At 45.8% G+C, this 12,477-nt stretch overlaps 1 protein-coding gene across 1 annotated transcript in view; it reads right to left on the bottom strand.

Annotated features, from left to right (window-relative positions):
• The window catches only part of Stau2 (staufen double-stranded RNA binding protein 2), a 281,392-nt gene extending 273,759 nt beyond the window's left edge, over window positions 1–7,633 (bottom strand). Inside the window, exon 1 of the mRNA XM_059253987.1 lies at window positions 7,587–7,633. The gene's annotated coding sequence lies outside the window, so the exon portion shown is untranslated. The remainder of the gene's footprint in view (window positions 1–7,586) is intronic.
• Between the last annotated feature and the right edge of the window lie 4,844 nt (window positions 7,634–12,477).

Genomic DNA, 12,477 nt, shown 5'->3' with positions numbered 1-12,477 from the left:
ACGTGCACACATAATTACTTTGCAATTTTAAAACACTGCTTACAAGTGTTCTCAGCATCTGTATTTTTTACTTCTTTTGTTTTTCAAATTTTCTAAGGGAATGATATTCACAGAAGACCTGGCTACTGGTGATTTTTAGTTCCAGTCAGATAACTTTCTGGGCCCTGGTCAAATTATTGTAAGCAACCCCCACCCAATCTCTTCTTTAACCTTTAAAGAGTAAAAGTGGTAGGCAGCATCTAACAAATGTAAGACAGCAGAAATAATCCGATACCACTTCTGTGATGGGGTTATATAAGTCTCAGTGCACCAATCTCCTGCTCATCTGCACTGAAGGAGCCCAAACACCTATTGTAAGCTACTGTTTGGAAAGGCACACACAGCTGAGAAGTGATAGAAGGGAGGGTCAGCAGCCAGCAAAGACCAAGGCTTTCAATCCACAAACGCCAATGGAATTCGGCCAAGAGCCACATGAGAAAGCACATCCAGTCGTGTTCCAGATGTGACGGGAGCCCCAGTGGAAAGCCTGCAGGCAAACTCATACACAAGACCAGAGGGAGCGGGGCAGAGTGGTATACATCTTTAGTCCCAGCACTGGGAGGCAGAGGAGTCTTTGAGTTGGAGGCTAACCTGGTCTACAAAGCAAGTTCCAGGACAGCCAAGGGTATACAGAGAAACCCTGCCTCAAACAAAAAAATAAAAAGAAAACAAAGAGAGAGGCCAAAGGAAGTTTAGCCATAAAAAGTGCAACATAATGTTTATTGCTCTAAGCCCTTATAGTCTGGGACGATTTATTATGCAATAATAAATAAAACACATCCCAGCAATTCGACTCTAAAATTCAACACTGCTTTGTGGCTTTGGATACCAGCCTAAAATAAAATCCCTGTTCAGTATAAGCAAAGGAAAAATATTAGGATTAAAGTGATAAATTCTGAAATTTAAACATTTCTATTCTTAGTTCTAAAGTTAATTAAAAAGTTACCATTACAGAGACTCGTAACTGGTCAAAGTGCTGAGACTAAGAGACTGTGAGAAAGCAGTGCTGAGTGAGACATCTTTACCAACCCCCACAAGGCTCAGGGGGCACAGGGAAGAAGGGACGGGGATGAAGAGTCAGAGGACAGTGGAGTGCTCGGACATACTGCCTCTGGACATGTCACAGCCATCAACTCACAGCGGTGAGGGTCACCTGTCCAAGACCAAGCCAGTCAATAACTGCAGCATGGATGGGGAAGGCACTCGTGAGATCCCACCTCTCCCTGAGGAGCTATCAGCAGCTGATAGCCAGCTGCCGGGGTGGAAGAGTCATTTTTCTTAGGGAGTGTGGCTGCCCACACACATGCAGGAAACACTAATTGGACTCTGTGTGTTACTAAAAGGAAAAGAGGAGGAAGTGGAGGAGAGGAAAAACGTGAAAGTGGGAAGGGCAAACATTAAGAGGGTCCAGGGAAATGAGAAATTTGGAGGTACTATGATCAAATTACTCTGTGTGTTGTGTGTGTGTGTGTGTGTGTGTGTGTGTGTGTGTGCGCGCGCGCGCGCGCTTTCTATGAAGTTATAAGGGAACACAGTTAAAATATTTTTTAAGCCAGGTGGTAGTGGTGCATGCCTTTAATCCCAGCACACGGGAGGCAGAGGCAGGCGGATCTCTGTGAGATCGAGGCCAGCCTGGGATACAGAGTGAGTTCCAGGACAGCCAGGGCTACACAGAGAAACTCTGTCTCCAAAAACAAAAAAAAAATTTAAGTGCAGCATTCCTCAAATGGTGTTAAAATAGACAAGCTATAATTAAATCCAATCAATTATATACAAACCCAATCAATTTCCTTTTTAATGGAAATAATTCACTTGGGGGGTGAGGGGCTAGAGAGACAGCTCTGAGGTTAAGAGTATTTCCAGCACCCACATGGCAACTCATGACCACCTATAACTCTAGTCTCGGAGCATCTGACACTGTTCTTGCCTCTGAGGCTACTGCCCACTTGTGAGGTACATAGGTAGGTAAAACACTCATGCAAAATATTTTTGAATTTAATCTACTTTTTAAACAAGGCAATTCTTTTGGAAGATGAAGGTATAAATAAAGCACTAAAAGCATCTGAGTGATTCGGTGCCTGTGACCTTCTAAAATTCAGCATTTACTAAACACTCATCAACTCTGTGACCCATTATTTTTTATTAGCATATATGTCTAAACAGTAAAAATATTTATATACAGACTTCAATACTAGAATGTGACAATGTGGGTGACTTCAAGAAGTAAGATACCGAGGCACGTTCTCAGGTTCCAATCTTGATACACAAGATATTTTTTGACAAAATATAAATTACAAAAATAAAAATGCCAGGGATGGAGAGATGGCTCAGTGGTTAGGAGCACTGGCTGCTCTTCTAGAGTACCTGAGTTCAATTCCCAGCACCCACATGGTGGCTCACAACCATCTATAACTGTAATCCCTTGGGATTCAATGCCCTCTTCTGGTGTGCAAATGTGCATGCATATAAAACACCCATATACATAAAATACATAAGTGAATAGATCTTTTTTAAAAAATAAAAACATCCATTCATTTAAAAGAATGTATTCTATAAGCCTTTCTTTCACAATTATAATGAGCTATATAAACTGAAACATAACTATTGTATCTACAATAACACCAGTAATTGGATACTATTCTAAAATTATTCATTTTTTTATCAAAAAGCTATCTATATTAGATTTACAACAATATAAAAATTATTTATAACTATACCATGGACAGTTCAGAATTCCGAATTCCAAAGCGGCATACATCTTTAAGACTTTGTTTCTTCTTTAAAGATAAGCCCAGTTTCCTGCCCTACATTTTAAACAACATGATTTTAAAAAATCAAGATATATCAAAAAGACCCAAAGTAGCTCTATGTTGTCTGTGGTCTCATAAAATCTGCCTCTCCATCCTATGTCAAAAGAGCTTCCAGCTACAGTTCAATCCCATTATGACTACGCACTGCTACAGAAACCGAGTCACACGTCCCAAAATGCCCGACAGTGATAGCCAGGCAGGTACATGAGGACATGAAGTTCCAGATTCTAGGCTACCAAAAGAAAACAGGTGAGGCAGCTACGGGGCTACGGATGAGGGGAGACCTGCAGCTCACGAGGAATGCAAGGTCCAAACTGCATCTGTGATTTAACAGTCCACTTTTATCATGATTTGCCCATGGTAAATTAAAAACTATAAAGTTAAATGTACATAACCCTCAATAAATGCAGTTTTAAGAAATGGCATATTTATAAACACTTTACATCAGGACCCATCCTACAAATGGTAGGAATTCTAGTCACATGTCACATTTGCTGTCCTCTCACTGAGAGGCTACAAACTGCACAAAACTAAGCATCAATCCAAAGCTTCTTACTCTAACGAATCTGTAAAATTCATACTTTAAAAATGTGATTCCCTAGGGACTGGAGAGATGGCTCAGCAGTTGGGAGTACAGGCTGCTCTTCCAGAGGACCTGGATTCAATTCGCAGCACCCACATGGCAGCTCACAACTGTCTGTAACTCCCGTTCCAGGGGATCTGATACCCTCACACCAATGCACATCAAATAAAGTTATAAATTATTTTTTAAAAAATGCTGGTTCCCTGGTTAAGAACACTTGATGCTCTTGCAGAAAACCTCAGTCCCAGCAACCACAAGATGTCTCACAACTGCCGGTAACTCTAGTTCCGGGGGAGGTGGGGGGAGAGGGGAAGGGGGGCAATGCCTTCTTCTGGCCTCCTCAAGCACCAGTCTCAAACATGGTACACATACATGCAGACAAAACACATTAAAAAAAATAAGTTTTTTAAACTTTAAAAAACACTTTTCATTTTAATTTTTTAAGTATGTACCTCCTAAAAAAAAACTATTAAAGAAAATCCAATTATGTCAGTATTTCCTAAAAGCCAGTGAAAGTTTCTGAGCACAGTTTACTCAACTACGCCAGTTAAAGCCAAGAAAAAAGGAAAAAAACTACTACCAGACACAAGCCCATGACATGTGCCCACACTGTGTCATGTTTATAGTCATTTACCCCCCCCCATTAGTTTGATATGGCGGTCCTACATCCATTTCTCCATAGGTTGGGTTATCTACAAACAGCCACATGCACACTGCTATGATCAACACCCAGTTCAGACACATTCAAAGTCCTCTTCTTACTACACACTAAATTATGAAAGATCTACCTTCTTACAATATTTTTCTGGGCCAAAGTCAAGGGCTGTAGTGGCACAAGCCTGTAATCCTAGGACTTGGGAAGTAGAGGCAGGGGTTATCCTTGGCTCCAAAACAAACTCAACAACAGCAACAAATGTCAAGCATTTAATATCTAGGGCAGCTCTACAGAACTTTGGGGAAATATTCAAAGTCGACCAATGACATAAGCATAAACTATAACTATTATAGGTAGCACTCCTCTAATATTTTCTGGAACACTTATGAGACACACTATTTCAATGTGATTGATCACGTAGCCCATTTCTCCATGCAGTCTGGTACTAACAGATAGCTCAACTTCACATTATCAATACACGGTTTTCTTTCCAGGAATATACATGATCAGACACAAAGCATTCAGCATAAAAGAAATAAAGTAAACGCTAGGTACAGTAGTACAGGGGAGGCTGAGGCGGGAGGCCCTGGGAGCTCAGAGACAACCTAAGCTACCCAGCAGAGTTTATGACACACGATGATGATGATGATGATGATGATGATGATGATGATGATGATATGGAGTTGGCCTGTGGTACAGCCCTGTGCTAGCGACTTCCTAGTCTATGGGAGGATCTGGGTTCAAACTCCAGCACCACAAGGAGCTGTAAGAATACTAATGATGATGGGGGCTGGAGAGATGGCTCAGGGGTTAAGAGCGCTGACTCTTCTTCCAGAGGACCCAAGTTCAATCCCCAGCACCCACATGGCAGCTCACACCTGTCTATAACTCCAGTTTCAGGGGACCTGACACCCATGGCAAAAACACAAATGCACATAAAAATAAAACAAAAATATATTTTTTAAAAAAAGAATACTAATGATGGGGCCGGAGAGATGGCTCAGTGGTGAAGCACTCACTGGCTGCTCTTCCAAAAGCCCTGGGTTCGACTCCTAGAACTCACACGGCAGCTCACAACTGTCTGTAACTGCAGTTCCAGGGGATCCAATGCTCTCTTCTGGCTTCCATAAGCAAACGCAGAAGTGCACATGGTGCATACACGTATGTGCAGGAAAATATATACACACACATAAAATAATTTTTAATTTTAAAAAATACTAAAGAAGTTAGGTACAAAAACAATTCCAATATTTTCACTGACTACTCACTCTCAGATACTTTCTGTACTGTTTTTGTATTTAAAACTTCCATTACTATCCTTTTTATTTTTAATGTCTATTTTGGTGTGTGCAGGTGTACATATGAGTGGGGACATTAAAATGCCACAGTGGGAATGTGGAGGTCAGAGGACAACTCCCAAGAGTTTCATCCCAGAGCCCCACCTGGTGCAGTGAGAAATGAGTCTCACTGCAAAGCCTCGGTTGTCCTGAAGCTCCCAATCATGTGCCACCATGGCTGGTGACCTGAATTTGACCCCAGGCCCCACGTGGTAGAAGACAACAGTCAGCTCACACAAGTTGCCCTCTGACCTCCGCAAGTGTGTCCACGCTCGGTGATGAGCGTCCTTATCCACTGAGCCACCGAGACAGTCCTATCTTAGTTTGCAATTTTGTAGAGAAGCAGGTCTCATTCTTCCCTAGAACTTCATTCCAAGCAAGCCAAGTAAGGTAAAACATAAAATTCCAGTATCTGGAAGCAAGGGGTTATAATATACCTATCTTACCCATAAACAGTGCAGCGGGAGGGGGGCGGGGGATTGTGTATGTGGCAAAGAGTAAATAATAATGGGCATAAAAGTAGCTAACAGGTAAATCTGGATAAAAGTTACAAGGATGTTCTTTGCAATGTTCTTATTCTTGCAACTTTCCTGAAAGCTGAAATTGTTTCCAAATAGGAAATTAAAAATTGTATGCTACTTGAAACTTACCTACTTAGGTTAAATCGCAACACTTTCACAAATGCAAAAACACTGTTTCTTAAGGAAAAACAGTCATTTGTGTGGAATAATACACTATACCTGATCAACTAAACACCACTTAGAAGTAAATTTCGCATACCACTGCCATGTCATGACATGAGACAGAGGTGCCCAGGACTGGCACCATGACCATACACACCATGCATGTAGTTGGGCATTATCTGATTTGCACAATTAATACAGGCCTGCAGTAAATTCATAATCAAGTGATATTTCGAGTTTCCACTAAAATAAGATAAAGATTTGCTATGTTAAAAAAAAATCTAGCAGAGTCTTAGTTTTTCTTTTTAATTGAATTATACTTTTCCACTATAGTTCTATCCAGGTCAGTATATTTGAATCATCTTAAGAAAGATGGGGAAGAAACATCCTAATGAATTCTACAGTGTTACCATCTTTTTGCCTGCCCAACACCTCTTTGATTTCAAGTGTTGCCCCTCAGAAAACGTAAGAATACATCAGAATCCAAGCAGGCATCAACAAAGTTCCCAACACCATGAGATCAAGCACTCAATAATGGAGGTTTTCGTTTAAAGGATACTCTCTATCACTTCTGCAAGATCCATCCTCTTTCAGACTGTTGAGTGCATCATTGCCTAGTCTACCCTAATTGGATGGTCCATCGCCACTCCAGAAGTTCTAAGCTTTGGAGGGGTGGCACAGAGGGATCCATAATGGAAACTGCTCACAATGCGAAATGTTGTACCTAATAATTGCAGGGACGTCCAGACCTCGCCCCCCACCCCCATCCCCACCCCCTCAGCGCGCTCACCCAACCGGGCTCTCATTCCTACCCCCTACCCAGGTCTCCTAGTCCATTGCCTCAATTGCCTCTGCAGAACTGGCCCCTCACCCTGCCCCACTCCCCCACGCCCCCGAGACCCCCGCGGAGACCCGAGTCCCTGCCCTCCCGGCGGATTCTGCAGCCCAGCTTTGTGTCTCACCCAACTCCCCACGCCCCGGCAAGGTCACTACCGCCAACTACCCCTTTAAGCCGAGCCAGCCGTCACGGTCCTAGCTCGCCGGAGGCTCGGCGGAACTTGCTTGTCATAGGCTATATTTTGTCGCCTCGGCCCCACCTCCCTTCCCCATTCCGGCGAGTTACGTCTTCGCCGCTTGCCCATTCTACAGAAATAGCCACCCGCAGCCGCCCCGGCCTCGCCGCCCCGACGCCCCCCGGAAGGCCCCGGCGGCTCCCCGCCCTCCCGCCGCCCCGCGCCCTCCCTCCCTCCCCCCCATCACGCCGGGCGCCCCCGCCCCGCCCCTCAGGACACCTGTGCGGCCCGCGCTGCACACACACACCCCCCACTACCCTCCCTCCCCTCCCCGCGCCCGCTTCCCCTCCCCCAGGGCGGCGCGGGAGCGAGGCCGCGAGGGGCGGCCCTGCCGGCTCCCGGCGCTCTGCCTCGGACCCCGCCGGCGGAAGTCGGGCCTGGCGGCGCCGCTCGCACCGGGATTTACCTGCGGGCTGCGGACGCCCGGCAGACGGCTCCACATGGGCGAGCGCTCCCGAGAACTGACCCCGCTCGGCCGCCGCCGCCGCCGCCGCCGCCGCCGCCGCCGCCGCCGGCTCCCACCTCGGCTCCCGCCCCCCGCCTCCGCCTGCCGCCCTGCGCTCCCGCCGCGCCCTCCCGGGCCCGCGCCGCGCGCCCCCGCCTGCGTCGCGCGCGCCCGCGCCACGCCGCGCGCCCGCCCGCCCGCCCGCCGCGCGCCAGCCCCTCTCTCCACCCGGCCCCGCCTCCCGCCGCGGCCGAGCGGCCATTGTTCGCCGCGGAGCTCCCGCCCCCTGGTGGCCGCCCGGCCCCCCGCAGCCCCGGGGTGCTGCAGGGGGCTGGGGCCGGGGAGCACCGATCCCGCCGGAGGCCCCCCTCCCCTCTCCGGGAGCAGCCTCCGGGGAGCGCGCGGAGAGCCCCGTGCACGGCACGGCGCCCGGCCCGCGGCTGCAGAGGTGCTCCAGCCCCGGCCTGGCAGCCTCTCCCGCACCCGCCGGCCCGCGCCTCTCCGCCCTGCACGGCAGACCTGGCCCCCGACCCTCTTCTCCTACCTTCCCCCCGGCTCGCTGACTCCCCGCCTCTGCTGAGCCGGGGACGCGCGACCATCCCGCGTCCGTTCCGCTGCGGTGCGACGCACGCATCGGCGGATCCTGCACCTTTCTAGACTGGAGGAGGGGGAGGAGGTTAGCTCGCTGTCTCAACCTGAAAACACTAGTAAGCCTTCACCACCTGCTCCTCGGCGACGGCGGGGTGCCCAAGCATCGCTCTCCACCAGCAAAAAATGAAAATCGTGTGGCCACATGAAGAAATCCTTGGAGCCAAAAATGAGGATCATCTTAAAACAGTGTCCTAGTTCCTTGTTTTTTTGGTTTGTTTTTTTTTTAAGAGTGCTAGAAAACTCAAATTACTTGTTCATTCGTCCTGGTTTTGATGAAGGTTAGGTATGGCCAGATAACGTCAACCTAGTTAAGATCTGTGAACTCAGTACTTTAAATAAATGGCACCAAAAATAATATGATAATAGAAGTCTAGAAATAGAACTATTATTGTGTTCTGACAAAGTTACTCACTGGCATTTTTCTTACCAGTGTTTCCTCTTAGTATCGTTTGCCTGCCTGGGAAATGTCTGTGGGCCTGTGATTTCACTCATATTTTAAAACCAACTCTACCAATGAGACAGTATTGTGGGCCTATTACAATGTTTAAAGAGACAAAATGTGATAATATATGCATAGGCGCAATACCTGTGACGCTCTCGAAATAGAGCCTGGCTTGTGGTAGGTCTCCCATGATGCGATGTGGGCTATCTTTTCATTTGCCTCCCAGAAATGTCTCCCACGCTCCTTTCTCATTTTTCACTCCCACCAGCTTTCTCAAAATGAATTTGGGGATTTCTCCCTAAATGGGCACCACTCCTTGACTAATGACTGACGTCCAGCTGCTTAGGCCCCATTCAGATTTTCAATGGTTCAAATGACTACATGCCCTTCACACCAGGGGAGCAAGCCTCCCACCTCCGTTCCTTTCCACCAGCCGTTCCTCTCTCTGCAGTCTACCCTCCCTTCACCCACTGCACGTATTATGAATAAAGCCATTCAGAAAATGCCTCCTGGAGACGCTGTCTGGTTCCTTTAGGCAGGCCACGCTCTTCTCTTGATGCCCTCTTCTCTGACATTGCAAGTATATTACACCGTTTGTTTTCTCTCCTGTCTGCTGCCAAACAGTCATTGTTGTGGGGCTGGCTCTGTCTCATCCATCTCTGTAGTCCCAGCATTCAACAGCAAGTGGGTGGACAGTAAGTGGTTTTGAAATAAATGGATGTGTTTATACATTTAGAAGTGACTTCGGAGTGGCCAGAAAGTTCGTTCTCTTTGATTCAGATCGTTAAAGTTAACTGAAAACCTTGTTTCTGCTGTAACTTTTTCTTCTAACAGACTTTAAAGCCCCAATTAGAGCAGATATTTTTCAAGTCATTAGAAAGGAGATTTTTTTTTTTTTAGATTGAATCTGTACTTTCAACTGTTCAACATAAATAAGTCAGCAAATGAGTGCTGGAAGTGGGGGAAGGTCTGAGGGAATGCGTGCTGTTGACACGGGCATAGTCATGTCAAGGACCTGAGGCTCAGACCCATGGGGAAATGGCAAAGCCTTCCCCTGATCTATGAGTGGATATGGATAGTGTGGGGGGACAATGTCCACTGTAGTCCCCCCAACCCCCACTCCTGTATTTCCATCCTGAATACTGGTCCCCCTTCAGAGAGTGCTTCTACCAAGATTAGGGAAACCTGTCTCCCTGACCCAGCTGCATGCTACACCCCGATTCTGTACTTATCTGTACGTCACAATCCCACCTCTCTGTTGAACTCTGACATAATAAACATGCTTAGCTTCCCGGGAGCTGCTGTTTTTCCATCAGAGGGCCCAATCCACATGACCCCAGCTTTTGTCCATACCTCTGTGCCGGTTTGTCTTTTCTTCATTTCTTGCAACTCAGTCAGGTCTATCCAGGAGCTGTGCCAGGACACAGCACCTACATTACAGGGAGACACATAAATCTCTGGTCGTTGTGGTATTTATTTTTTTATTCTTTTTTTCAAGTTTTTTTTTTTTTAATGTGCATTGATGTTTTGTCTGCATGTATGTCTGATTGAGGGTATTTGATTCCCTGGAACTGGAGTTACAGACAGTTGTGAGCTGTCATGTGGGTGCTGGGAACTGAACCCAGGTCCTCTGGACGAGCATCCTCCAGTGCTCTTAACCACTGAGCCATCTCTCCAGCCTGTAGTATTTATCCTGAAACTAAGAATATTTTATGAGAATAGAAAATAATGGAGGAAGAGTAATGAGCCGATTGGCAATTGATTAAAACAAAGCACCTTGGAGCTGGGGAGGTGGTTCTGTTGGTAGGATCACTCGCTGCTCAAGATTCCGCTCGGATCCCATCACGTACATTGTTAAAAAGTGTTCCCACATATCCCCAAAACTCCAGTGCTTAGAGAAGAGACAGAGACAGGCTAGGGCTTGCGTCTTGACAGGCTAGCCCGGAACAGTGAGCTCCAGATTCAGCGAAAGGCCCTGTCTCAAAGGAACAGGGGAAGATGCCGGGTGCCCTTCTCCAGCCTGCATGTGCACACACACAGGCAGTACGTGTGTATTCACTGTGAGATAAAGAACAGCGCTTTCAAATTCACCGTAGTCGGGTTTGAGCAGTGGGAGGAGGGCTGGTTTCCTAATCACAAGTAGTGTCCCTCCCACATGTCTTTCCATATACTGTCCTCTTCTTTTGGGTGGGGGGGCAGGATTTGAGACAGGGCCTCACTATATAGCTCTCGCTGTCGGGGAACTCACTATACAGACCAGGCTAGCCTCGAACTCACAGACATCTGGACATCTGTCTGCCTCTGCCTCCGAGTGCTGGGGATAAAAGCATGTGCCGCTGTGGCCGGCTCGTCCTCTTCTGGATGTCTATTCTCCTGTAAAATTCTTTCGGCCTCTACCGCTCATTGTCTGTTACCCTCCTCTATAGGCCTATGTGAATTTTTATCACTATACTATGTGTTTACTACACTATATTTTAAAACTTTTTAACCTTATTTGTTTGTTCAGGACCTAGGACAGGGTTCAACCAATACTTATTGAATGGGTATTAGTGAATTTCACAAACATTTACCAAATGCTTACTGTGTACCTAATCTTGCACCCAGCCCTGAGTTATATAGCAATGAGAAAGGTCTACCTAGTCTTTGTCTTCATAGATACCACAAAGGTATGAAAGGATAGATAAATAATGAAATTAACAATCCCTATACTTTTAACTCTGTTAGAGAATTTTCCCAGAAATTCTCAATCTATTTGTGTGTTTATTGATAACTCAGTTGCTTGGATTTCTATGTTCTTCTATAGTTAATGGTTATAGTATCAGCCACCTAAAAGTAGAAGTACATTATGCTACAAATGCAACCATTAATAATAAGAAAACAAGCCTCGTGTGGTGGCAAACACCTTTAATCCCAGGACTCTGGAGACTGAAGCAGATGGCTCTCTGTGAGTTCAAGGCCATCTTGGTCTACATAGTGAGTTCCAGGCCAGCAAAGGCTATAAAATAAGACCCTGTCTCAAAAAACAGCAAAAAAGAATATGAACAATCTTTTCATGGTGGGACATGTTTTTAAACCCAGCACACAGGAGACAGAAGCAGACACATCTCTGTGTAAGTTCCAGGCCAGTCAGAGCTATATAGAGAGAACCAGCCCACCCCACCTCACCCCCCTCACACACACAAGAAAGAAAAGAAAAATATATTTAATGAAGTATGCATGGGCTCTTTCAAGTCTTATGAAACAATATTGCCTAAGTATTTTTAATGAAATAATGAGGACCTAATTATTCCTATATTGGCTTTTCTTCCTCTGTGTCCATCACTGAACCTCTCATGGTTTTCCTTAGAGATCTGTGCCAGAAATTTGATTTTTAGCTATATCCTCTTTATTTTATTCATTTCCTTGTTTGTGTTTATTTACTTATTTACAGTGCTCAGGATCAAGCCTGGAGCCTTGAACATGCTAAGCAAGCATCCCTCTCTGTTTTTGACTATTTGTTAATTTTAAATGACATTATTAAGCCTCTGTTTCATTCTTACGTAACTAAAACACAAAGTGAGTTAGATTAGCAACTGGCTCTTTTGTCTCAATCTGTGTTCCATTGTGTGTGAGCTGAGCTCTGTTCTTGCATATACACTTGTATTATATTGGGCTATAGTGTAAAGTAGTTGTGAAAAGTACTCTTCTTTTGAGTTCAGGGTTACATTTGTATCACTTTTTCTGTAATGATTGCTGTAATTTGAACATGATTTGCTTCTG

Source organism: Peromyscus eremicus, chromosome 2, assembly GCF_949786415.1.
Source record: "Peromyscus eremicus chromosome 2, PerEre_H2_v1, whole genome shotgun sequence".
NCBI lineage: Eukaryota > Metazoa > Chordata > Mammalia > Rodentia > Cricetidae > Peromyscus > Peromyscus eremicus.
This window is presented reverse-complemented; position numbering and strand designations above follow the sequence as displayed.